We start from the raw sequence: 13,248 nt of genomic DNA on the forward strand, positions 1-13,248 counted from the left end.
ATTGATCAGAATTTGAAATACTTAAGCCTTGAACTACTCTGTAAACTCCATAAAAAGGGGTTCCGTGATAGAGAAATACAGATTGGGAGTATTCTGGAAAGCAGTCTTGCTCTGATTTTAATACAACCATTGGCAACAGCCACGTACTCGCTCTACTGTCCAGGCTGGATCCCACTGGAAGGAAGTGATAAGAAGCCTTGTGAATGGACAGTACTCGGAGGTGAGTGAAGGGATAAAAGGTCAGTGTGTGTGGGAGCGTGTTTAGCACAAGTTGGGATGGTGCATCTCCAGGGCCTGACTTCTGCCACGTACAGCAGTTCTCCTCCCGACTCTGCAACACGATTTACGCTATCTCTTTTGTCATTGCACGCACATTACCCCCTCTCGTGTCTATTTTCCAGATGTTGAGATATTAAATATTTTTAAAATGAACTGCCGTGGATCAACGTTAAAACATGCCACTTTTTTTGGTCAACACTGCTATTTTGAAACTCTCTCTCACTTACAAAACATTAATAAACGAGCTACAAATCAATAAAGTGAACTTTCAAATAATCCTAATTCTTCTAGGGGGTCCATTCTCTGTGTTTAAAACAACAAGAACAGAATACTGCACAGTGAGAAAATGTGGAAGAGGAGTACCAAGCGTCCAACATGGCCATGAATTGGAGGTATCTGACATTTCCATCTTCATCAAGGGGGATTCTGTCAAGTAGCAACTCAAACTCCTCACCAGTAATCTCCACACCAAACCTGAAACAAATAGCAGTTAGCATCAGTCACCCCCCAAGTTCACATCTGGGTCACCCGTACCCACAATACCCGAAGCATATGGCTGCCATTACCGCTTTGTTACTGCTGCAGTCCTCAAGATCAAGAGCACCACGTGAATATCAGAGGTTAATCAGGGTGTTGATCGCTTCAGCTTTCTCAAAGAAAGAGATTCTACCACAGAATCCCCGCATTGGTGGTGCACAGAAATAGAAATACCGGCATGTTGAATTGTGTGTCATTGTCCTCTATAAAAAGTTATTCATTACACTAAAACACTGGTATTGCTTAAACAAGTTAACTCTGAAAGGCCTTTCAATTGGACAGCTTAGCATGAAAGAAAAGGTAGAGAAAAAAAGTGCCTTTCGAAAACCAGCTTCCTAATGCTCTGGCAAAGCATTTCATAATGGCTTTAAAGACATTTTGCATACAAATATTTAAAAAGTGGCAGTGTTTATTCATCAGCAAGAAAGTGTTTTCATCTCTCAAGAACAATCAAAACATAATCCTGGAATTACTGGCATAAATAAGAATGACTTAAGCAATAATAATGAACAAGGCATTCATTCATCATTTTGCAAAGCTGGTAAGACCCAGCCGACTTTTGGAAAAGGGGGGGGGGATAGATTTTCTTTGGGCAATGCAATGAAAGAATACCATGAGAAAGGGGTTTTCCCCCCATTTTCATTACTACTTCCTTGATAATTATAAAACAAAACATTACCACCACCAAGAATAACACAACAAACAAAAACGGCTTTTCAGAGGCTATAAAGAATTAAGTCATCACATATGTGTATTTCATATTAACTTGAATGTGAAGAGTGAGGCTTTGCAGTTGGATGTCCTTTTTTCACTTGCATAAAATTAGGGAAAAAAGGATAGAACCAATTATTTAATGAGACACATAACACTTTTCCCCTTTATTTCCCGTTATTCTCTCTTCTTTTACATTTCCTAGCAACGAAGTTACCGGTACTAATGAATAAATCTTTGGCATTTTCCTGAGAAGTTAAAACTAATTCTCAGGTTTTATTTGCACTTAAGTTCTTAAACTCAGTACTTAAAAAAGAAAATAAACAGGCTTTTCCCAGGCATACAGGAAAAAATACCAGACCGAAAGTCAAGTGAACTGAACCCAGTCTGTATCTACCACTATACAGCAATGTAATCATGGCAAAATCATTTGACGGTCAGATTTCAGTTTTCTCAATTCTCAAGTGGTCTCTAAGTTCTCTGTATCTTACTTAGTAGTTATAGAATTATGAGAGAATTGAAAATAAAAGTGCCTTGAAAAACAGGAGAATATCATAAAAATATTGTGTTTTGTGAAAAAAATACTGTGTACTGTGTATTATTATTACTGTTGATATAGAGTACAGTTTCAAAAATCTTCAAAAAGGGGCTCCTGGGTGGCGCAGCCGGTTAAGCATCCGACCAAGCATCTTGGTTTCGGCTCAGGTTGTGAGATCAAGTCCCACATGGGGCTCTGCCCTCAGCAGGGAGTCTGTCTGAGGTTCTCTCTCTCTTTCCCTCTGCGCCTCCTGCTCATGTTCTCTCTCTCTCCAAGTAAATAAGTCTTTAAAAAATCTTCAAAAAAACCACTAGAATTTATTGTTTAAACCTAACACTGGCACAAATAGCCCTTTTTCTCCAGAGGCCTTCTTCCTGAGGGGAATATGACATTGTGGACAAAGTGTGGGCTTCAGATTAACTGGACCAACATTTGAACCCCAGCTCTGCCATTTAGCTATATGTGGCCTTAGGCAATTTACTTTATTCCCAGAGCCTCCGTTTCTGCATCCATATAAAGAAAGGCTACTCAGAAAACTTAAAAGTTAATACCTATAATATGCAAATACTCTCTTTAATGGGAAATGTATTTGTGGGGGGGGAATGTATTTTCTTAACAGTTAAACCACCTTCCTTCTATTGATGGGTAAAATGAGGCTTTCTCTAACCACTTTACTTCACTCCCACCTCAGAGACCTAGTTACTATATCATGGTATTTTTATTTTTATTTTCTTTATCATTGGAAATTATTCTTATTGCTTTATTGACTACGAGGTGTTGTCTGTCCTGTGTCTGCACGTCTCAAGTAAGCTACGTGAAAATAGGTACCTTGCCTGTCACGCTCACCACTGTATCCCTAGAACTTACAACAATGACCAGAAAGTGCGCAACATGTGATGAATGAATGAATAACTCATGTCTCTTATAAGGTGCTATGTATTCACAGAAAGAGGAACTTTTAAAAGCTACCATTCCATTATCCATTCTAATAGAGGGTAGCTGGATGACCCACAACAGTGAAAAATTAAAGTCAGACATGTTTGCTTTGGAAAACATTTTACGCTTTGAATTAAGTGTGGATATCCTATATTCACAAATTGAACCAGACTTCTAATAAAATAATATAGCTACATTTATTCATCCTTCTGGCTATTCAACAAATATTTAGAGACCACCTACTATGTGTTGGGCAGTATATTAAATGCTTGGAATACAGTGATAAGACATACCTTACAGTATAACAAGGAAGACAATACAGAGGGCTGTGAAAAGGAGTCAGTGGTCAGTCATTTCAAAGCAGTCAAGAGGTCAAGCAAACTATGAATTTCTATTGAATTTAGAAATAAGCCAGGATGCCTGGGTGGCTCAGTTGGTTGGGCGTCTGCCTTCGGCTCAAATCATGATCCCATGGTCCTGGGATCAAGTTCCACATCGGGCTCCCTGCTCAGGGGGCAGCCTGCTTCTCCCTCTGCCTGCCACTCCCCCTGTTTGTGCTCTCTCTCACTCTCTATCTCTGACAAATAAATAAAGTCTTTTTAAAAAAATAGAAATAAGAAGCCAATGAGTCTCATGAGAGTTCTGGTAGAGTGATGTGGTCCACAACCATACTGTAGTGGGTTGAGGAGTGGAACTGGAGGAACTTCCTTTCAAGAAGCTTAGATAGGAAGGGAAAAAGAAAAAGAAGGCAAACAGGAAGGAAAGGTGGAATCAAGGAAGCTGCTTGGTTTTTTTTTAAAAGATGAATAATATGAGCCCTGTTAAATACTGACAAGGGCAGTATCAAGGAAGAGGTTGAAAACAGAAAAAGAGAGGGAATTACTGATAGATCCTATGAAAGAAGGATCAAGGGGCACCTGGGTGGCACAGTCAGTTGGGCACTGGACTCTTGGTTCCGGCTTGGGTCATGATCCCGGGGCCGTGAGATCGAGCCCTGCATTGGGTTCTACACTCAGCATGGAGTCTGTTTCAGATTCTCCCTCTCTCTCCCTCTGCCCCTCCTGCTCACGCTCTCTCTCTCTCTAAAATAAATAAATAAATCTTGGAAAAAAAAAAAAGACCATAGTTAGACGGGAGAAAGAATACCTTTCACTGAAACAGGGAAATAAGAAAACAATGGGTTTATAGGATTTGAAGTATCAGGAACTCCCCTTTTCTAATTTTACTATGAAGATGAAAGCCTATTTTACTGAGAGCGGGGAAGAGGGGGAAGGTAAGTGAGAGGGCATGTGTTTTGAAGAAATTGAAACAGGTGTGAAATATGCAGAGTGGAGACAGGGATACAGAGTTGACTGAGAGAACACAGTAGGGAGTGACAGAGAACGTTGAGAGCCCGGTTGAGGTTGGTGACAATGAATTTATAGTGATATAAATCTATTCAGTAGTCTGATTTTTCTCAGTAACCTGGTACAGGTGAAGACAAGATGGACAACTGGACTGATCCATGTTTGGGAGTCTGCCACACAGATGTGAATAAAGGAAACAAAGCAAGAGAGTTTATGATATTGACAAGAAAATGTCTAACGTGGGAGAATAGATTCTAAGCTGTGCTCTAGCTCAGAGAAAGGGGATGGTCAATGGACTAGAACAGATAGAAGATGCTAGTCAGAAATAGCTAACAATATGTGTAAAATAGGGTAAAAGTAGGTGTAGTTATTTTTGGATAGTGACACACACTTTTGGGAGAGTCAGGTAGACATAAGAATAAAAACTCATATTTACTGAGAATTTAATATGTTCTTAGCACTGTGCTAAGCATTTTACATGCATGGTCCCCATATATTCCCTACAACTATCAATTAAGTATTATCATCACCAACACTGTCCTGAGAGTATCAGTGAGATCTCTGAGGTACCTAAAGAGGGCAGGAGAGAAATGGTCTGGAAATGACACTGAAGAGTGAGGACAATGAGCTCTTCTTCTTCTTTTTTTTTTTTTTGAGATTTTATTTATTTGAGAGAGAGAGAAAGCACAAGCAGGCGGAGGCGCAGAGGGAGAAGCTGACTTCCCACTAGGCAGGGAGCCTGACATGACGTGACATGGGGCTCAATCCCAGGACCCTGGGCTCCTGACCTAAGCTGAGGGCAGAGGCTTAACCGACTGAGCCACCCAGGCATCCCAGACAATGAGCTCTTGAAAGGGCTTCTGGGGAAGCAGTGTCCTTAGTGGAGAGCCAGATTTGGTTAAACTAGATTGTAACATTTTGAAGACGCCAAGAACATAGTAGAGTTAATTCCTTCTGGACTGGAACTTCTGCCAGGCACAGTGGGCGGATGTCAGAAGGAGAGGAGTGAGAGTTTGGAAGAGGGAAGAAGCCCAGATAAACATTAAGATAGGAGAACACTGAGAGGGTACATAGGTTCGACAGTTGAGGGGTTTACATCATGGGTAGTATAACAGGGAAAATGGGTGTGAGGCCACATGGATTCGGACTCTAGAAGAAACCTTTAAACATAACCATCAAGCCCCTATTTTTTTTTAATTTTATTTATTTATTTAATTGACAGAGAAAGAGAGACAGCGAGAGAAGGAACACAAGCAAGGGGAGGGTCAGAGGGAGAAGCAGGCTTCCCGCCGAGCAGGGAGCCCGATGTGGGGCTCGATCCCAGGACCCTGAGATCATGACCTGAGCTGAACGCAGTCGCTTAACCAACTGAGCCACCCAGGCGCCCCCCTATTTTTTTTTCTTTAAGATTTTATTTTTAAGTAACCATTACACCAAACATGGGGCTTGAACTCACAACCCTGAGATCAAGAGTCACATGCTCCACTGACTGAGCCGGCCAGGCGCCCTTATAATCCCTATTTTCATTTCATCACTCATTCTGTCCCTACAGGCAATGGGTAAGTAGCTTAAATTCTCAGGCTGCAGTAGCAGTAGCCAATATTTATTGACCACTTACTACATGTCAGATGTTACATGTATTAATTTCTTCAATCCTAATATTGTTATCTCCATTGTACAGTGAAACCTTACGTCACTAGTATCTGATAGAGCTTGAACTTGAACCCTGCTAACTGACTCTGGAGCCCTAAAGCTGGCCATTTTGGTATTCTTACTATTTGAATAGGGCTGTCATTTCTCTACCTACAATTGTCTTTCCTACATTGCACACTTTCTCTAGCAGAAAAAGGTCCCCCCACAATCCTTCCAGAAAAACTTAAATGTTAATGTATGATATGATTATGATGTCAATACATCCATAGTTAACCTTTAGCACTGTACTCTGTAAGTGGATCTTGAAATAAGGAGAGTTCACCTTGGACTTTAAGTAAGAGAACTTACATTCTTAAGTACCCAAAAGACCTCCCTTACTTAGAAGGTAGTCGTGGGGCACCTGGGTGGCTCAGTCAGTTAAGTATCCGACTCTTGGTTTCAGCTCAGGTCATGATCTCAGGGTTGTGGGACTGAGCCCCGCATCTGGCTCTGCGTTCAGCATGGAGTCTGCTGGAGATTACCTCCCTCTCCCTCTTTCTTTTTCTCTCTCCCTCTCTGTTCCCCCCCTGCTCCCACGTGTGTACCTATGAAATCTCCCTAAAATAAAAAAATAAAATCTTTTTAAAAAAGAAGGTAGTGTTGGGTGCCTGGGTGGCTCAGTCTGTTGGGCGTCTGCCTTCAGCTCAGGTCATGATCTCGGGGTCCTGGGATTGAGTCCCGCAACAGGTTCCCTGCTCAGTGGTGAGTCGGCTTCTCCCTCTGCTCCTCCCCCCAGCTTGTGCTTTCTCTCTCTTGCTCTGCTCGCTCTCTCTCAAATAAAATAATTAATTAAAAAGAGAGAGAAGGTAGTCTTAAGGCATATAGCCCAAAGATGGTATTTTAGTACCAAACTACTGTGTTTAAAAAAATCTTCTGTCACACAATAGCTTTATTCTGTCCTCAGGGAGGAAACCAGTCTCTGATATTTCTCCCTGAGGACAAAAAACAAGTGACTATCAGGCTTATTACTTTCAATTCCATAACAGACAATATCTCAGGAGTTTTTTTAGCTCCATACATTTTTCTGTATATAATAAATAACCAAGAAAAGTGGCTTTCACACATATAAAGTAAGCAGAAATCCCATTATAGAAATTCCCCTTTTCTGTTACTTAATGGTTTTAAAATATCAAAGCACAGTATTTGTATATAGAGTGCAAGAAGTAATAAAAAATAAAAACCCAGCAAAGAAACAAGCCATAGTTGGATTCTATTTTAATATTGGTTTAGCAATCAGATTTTGCTTTTTAATGGGTGATATTTCAAAAAAACCTAAAAGACTTAAATAAAAAAGATGTGGTATAAGACCTCACATTAAATGAAGGTCTTTTATTTACTCCAACAGGTAACAACAATGAGAAGGCTTAAGGTTGAAGTGTTTATATATCGATCATTTTTGAGCTCTTCACTAAAGACTTCGTAAATGGGATTCTTCAGAAGCAAAAAAACCCCACAATGTATATTAGCTAAATACATTTCATAATAGAAAGAATACTATGTCTGCTATAATAAACTTGGGTTTGTTTCATTGTATTTTAGCGCTGATTCTTCAGCCAAATCCCTGGAGATAGGACATATATTTTCCAGATCAATTTATGTTTAATTGGATACTTCCATTATTTTAGTCTGTTATTAAATCATATTTAACATTCAAAAAGTATTTAAAGATGATCTCTTTCCTCTAAAGAAGTATTTGGGGCTTGTTTTAGGACTTTAAGTTCTTATATTAAGCTTTTTTCCAACTAGACCACTTTATTTTTAAAATATAGACACGGATATACAGTGCAGGAAAAACACTATTTTTCATCACCTCTGTTCCCTTCGTTATTGTAGAAATCTTTACTACCATGCTCTCTCAGAAAACATCTGGGTACTATTATAAAATAAATTCTCAGCCTCTGAAAAAAGTATTTTCCACCTTTATTTCAAAATGGAGAAATAACTTAAGCTAATGTTTTAGGACTATGCTTTTCTAACATTGTTAGATGTTAAAAGAAAAGCACAGTATCAAAAAACACTGATCAAATCCAGGGTGATGGAAAACCCACTAGCCCAGATCACATACGCCAGATCTCTTGGCATATGACAAACCAGCTACCTGTCCTGAGTAATATGTCTTGTCTTTTCTCTCTCCTGTACGCCGAAGTCAGGCAGAAATTATCCTAGGAGATCCACAGGCTGGGGTTTGAAGGGTCCCAAGGGGCTCAGGTGGAACCAAGCCTGAGAAGGGAGAATTGCTAGTGTAACCTGGTATGATGTCCACGGTCACTCCACACTCCCAGAGGACCTCCCAGCTGCCTCTTGGACTACATCACCTTGAGATAAATATATACATATATTTATATTATTTATATTTATATAGAGAGGTAAGGATATAGAAACACACACATATGTGTATGTGTACATATAGGGCATCTTTTTTGTTATTTTTTTAATTAGTTACCCTTAAAAATAGAAGGATATTTGATATTATAGGGTAGACCTTTTCTTATGTTAACCAAAAGGAACACAAGCAAAGGGCTTTGAATAATGGCTTTTTTTCTTTCTTTAAGACTCTCTTAGCATGGGTAATAAAGTGGGAAGTCCTGGGTTTGAGCCCTCACTTCTGCCACTTAGTAGATATAAGACTTTGGGCAAGTCTTAATCTCTCAAGATTGTTTCTTCATCTATAAAACCAGCAAGATAATCACACTTAACCTACAAAACTACAGGATTATTTCTAGGATCGAGTTGCTTAATTAACATATAAACTACTACACATAAATTCTAAGGCAGCCTCTCGATGTCAGACACTAGTAATACTAACAACACTACTGGGTAAAGTTTGCCTTCACTTCAACATTAACTGGAAAAAAGGTGGGTGGCTAGCTTCCTCCCACTCCCTTCGCATTTTTTGCTCCTCCAGACATAGTAAACTCAGTTTCTGCAGAATATGATTTAATTTCAGTTAGTGGGAAACAAAGCAATTAGACAATGAATAATAGCCCAGACAGGATACAGCTGAAAATGTGTGCAAAAGAATGAGGACAGGTTTGATGCTGAGCAGATGTTCTCCCTAGATTGCCGAGCATGAGGTTGATTGACTTTGGGAACTACGGCTTGTTCCCAGGTGGGTGAGCCGTAGGGCCATTGGTTTTTCTAGATTTGGAAGGACCCATGAGATCCTGTGGGAGGAGGGTAGGGGGAATTTCCCAAGCATTAAGGTGGAGATCGTACCTTGAAAAATTCTCGTTACTGCACACAAGCCCCCTCCCTACCTCGGGGTAAGAGACACCGGCCGCTGCCTGAGCTGCCCAGGGATTGTGAACCGCAACAGGCCTCTGGGAGAGCCCGCTGTGGACGTGGCAGCGGGGTATGCCGGGATGGGGAGGGGCATGCCGGGATGGGGAGGGGCATGCTGGGAAGTCAGCGTGGAAGGAGGGAACGCGGGGCCCTGCGGCCTTTTGAGGAGAGAGATGGCCCCAGATACATGTGTTCAGTTATCTCCGAAGTGAAATTGCCCTGGTAGTGTCCATTTTAGAGCTGTTCTTGTAAGACAAGACAGCTTGGATTGTTCACAACCGGCATCTCTTCTCCAGTGAAAGATGTGTTTCCGCCATTGGGTCGCCCGAAGTACCTCAGCTTGGTCCAGATGGTCTGAAGGGGACCGTTTCCTGGGGCCTCTTCCCACGTTCCCCAGTGTTAACGATCCCCACATGTACTGACTTCCTCATCCTGGCCCTTTAAGTCGTCTCTGCCTGGGCTCTCTAACTTTTTACAGCACTACAGGGAGAAAGGCCTCTGAAGATTTTCTTCCACCTGGTGGAAATAATACAGGCCCTCAAAAAGTTTCCAAAATCATATTTCAAATCCCAGTGTTAACGGTTTTTTCATCTTAGACAAATTCATTTGATGCACGCATTAATTTGGGACGGAGCCCCAGCCCTAGGGGAGTGGATTATCGATGAAGTCCTATTAAATAGAACTCTGACCTGACTGCAACACACAAATTGGAATGTAGCTTCTGTGTCATTTGGCACACAGCAAAGAATTTACGCTTTTTCTTCCGTCTCTCTCTGTCTCTGATACTCTTTTTGGTATGACGGGCTGAGATTTGACAATGCACTAGATAGATTCTTGGTCTGATTTCACACTGGAGGCTTTCCCAAACGATAAGTGGCAGAATATCCCAAATCCCAGGTGAAATTATCATCATTACTCTGTTTTTCATATGTAACCTAATCTAGCTAGTTCAAAATTTAGGGCAGTTAGGTCCATTGGTGGAAACTATTGCTTCCAAACTATCAGCTTCCAAATGCTGCTATTTTCTAAAAGTCTGATTTTAAATATTCTGTTAAGCGTACTTTAGTATATTTGAAATTTTCTCCTTCTCCCCTTCTTGTTAGTGCTTTGTGATTCTCTTGTGGGAAGGACCATCTGTAAATCAAAAGCAATTGGTGTTGCCTTATGAGATTTACAAAATGTAAGAGAAGAGCTGAAGGGAATAATTCTAGTTAATCAAAAGAAAATATTTAATGGTTGAAAAAATATTAGTTACCTCAATAGGTACCTAATGCTATTATGGGTCATGTTTAATATTCTATTTTAGAACAAATACAGTATAATACAGAACACATTTATGGCCATAATCATCACCTGTTAAGTCTGTCACTTGTGTCATTTTAAACTAACGTTTTTAAATGAAATTAAAACTTTTACTTTGGGATCACAGCTTCATGAAGACAGAGGTATAGACAGATGTATAGATTTATGTACGGATATAGACACATTTCCATATGAATTAGGTTTCAATGCAAATAAATTTTTCTTTTTTCGACTTTATGTGTATTGTTTCTTCTTCACAGTATAACTTATTTCCATACTTGTTATTGACTTTTTCCCCCTTAAAACACAATGGACATTATATGAGTTTTACAGAAATGTTTTGAATAGCATAAAAATTTGTAACATAAAACATAACCCCTTTCCACAATAACTGCCCCCTCCATCCCCCCAAAATAACTACCTTTGGCTGCTTGATGCTTCATCCTTTCAATTTTTTTCATATGTACATATACTAACGTATATTATTATTTTACAATAAAAGTATATTTGAACAATTATTCTGTCATCTTATTTTTTCACAAGTTGACCTTAGATATGCTGTGCTAATATTTGTGTACTTAATTCTTTTTAAAAAGCGATATGGTATTCCACCGTGTGGATGTACCATCATTTATATCACCAACCCCTTACTAACATATATTGGTTTGTCTAATTTCTCCTTACAGGTTTGCTTCTTGAACTGTTTTTTCCTTTTTTTCCTTTCATTGCCTCTCTACCACTCCCACCACCACCAATTTGGTGTTTTCTAGTGACCCAGGGCCACTTTACTCTTTTTTCATTTAGCCTGTTTTCCGAAATGTTTTTCTGACTTCTAAGTCTTGTCCTTTCCTTTTGAATCTTCTCTTTTCATTCTCTTATTTTTTTCACATTAAGGACAAAGGTCTTCTTACACAAAATCTCTCCTCTCTGGTACAAGTGTGAGCTCCCCACCCTCTTTCCAACCCCCCCCCCCCCCCCGCCCCACGGTGAAGAGAAAGAGGCAGTGAGTGTTATGTTTCTGATAAGATACAAGAGGCTGCTACTGGCAGGGAGTCTTGTCAGGATCTCCCTCATTCTGAGCACTCCATTCCCACGTGAACAACAATGAATGGAGATTTCACCCGCCCACCCCACATTGTTCACGTTGTCCTTTGCCCTTTCTGTCAAATCTTGGCACCCAGGAGACAGCAGAACATGTTCTGAATTCAACCCTGGGGAGCCACCGATCAATATCACTTGACTCTTCCTACCCATTAGTTGTTCCCTTTCTATGCCTGATGCGGAGTGATGCCTAAGCTATTCTTTGTCATGGCCCCTTCTCAGTTGGCCCAGCTAACCCCTATAGGGTGGGATGGCTCTCTCCATCCCCTAGGCAGAGTGCCACAGGCGGGGAGTAGAGCATGGACAAAGTGCGAGGCCAAGTCTCAGGACATAGGTTCTCTGACTGCTTCAGCCGCAGGCTCAGAGGCCGTGGAGAAAGTTAATATAGTTTACCTCTTTGTGATCTTAATTACCAAATACCAAGAGTATTAACTGTCCACTTGACTCATGGAATACTATAAAAACGAAATTTTATAAAATGCTTTGGAAGTCAGATTCCACACTAAAAAAAAAAAAAAAAAAAAAGAGGACCTGTCTGCATCTTCACAAAAAAAAAAAAAAAAAAAAGAATGTCAGATTCCAAAGAAACAGAGTTTACTGCTTTACATGTCTCTTCTCCCTTTTTTGGTACATATATTTCAATGACTTCCCTTTTCTTCCTTTTTCTGGTTTTGTCCGCCATACCTACCTATCCCTTCCCATGAGTTAGTTCTTGTTTATGGAGCACACACAATATATATTTGTCTTCAATGAGACCTTCTTTCAGCAGAGTTTTTTTTTGTTGTTGTTGTTGTTGTTTTGAGGGGGTGGGGTGGGTTCAGAGAGGAAGAAAGACACGACTATTGTCATTTCTTTTAAATCCTAATTTTTTTTTATGTCGTTCAAATTTCTTTTGTATCTGAAACATTCTCTGGAATGTTTTTATGATTACTAAGGCCATCATTCTAAGTGGCAACATTCAAATGAGCAGAAAAACTTTAAAGGGAGACTAAATTCCTGTCTGATTTTAAGTACTTAGAAAGTTAGAGTGATTTCTTCCAAGCCATAGATAAATTGGTCAGGAAAACCAAACCAAATCCCTAAACCAACTCAGTGTTTGGCTCTGACCAATGTCCTAATCTATCTGTATTTGAATCTTCCATCTTTAATATTAGTGGAAGTTTGATGCCAAATGCCAATTATCTTCTAATAATTAGATAGCAGATTATGGGTTGATTAAAACAAATCTGACCGTGACACTGAACTCCTCAGGAGAAAGGTGTTTTAGAGATTTTTCAGTTTAAAAAACTGAGAAATATTTTAGGATCTTAAATTGGACAAAATTTCAGAAAATTGCAAATCTCATCTCCCATCATAGTTTATGGCAAAAGACAAGCCTAAGAAATTCTATTTTAAGTGGCCGTGAAAATATTTTTTTCAATTACCTTCGCCTATGTATAAAAGTTCTTTTTCTCTTTGTTGAAAATGGCCCATCTCTAAGCACATTTTACTATCCCTTCCTCTCCAATTTAGTTCTTCCTTCCC

This window comes from Eumetopias jubatus, unplaced genomic scaffold (assembly GCF_037043125.1).
Source record: "Eumetopias jubatus isolate StellerSeaLion01/CBP00866 unplaced genomic scaffold, mEumJub1_p1.0 scaffold_2, whole genome shotgun sequence".
NCBI lineage: Eukaryota > Metazoa > Chordata > Mammalia > Carnivora > Otariidae > Eumetopias > Eumetopias jubatus.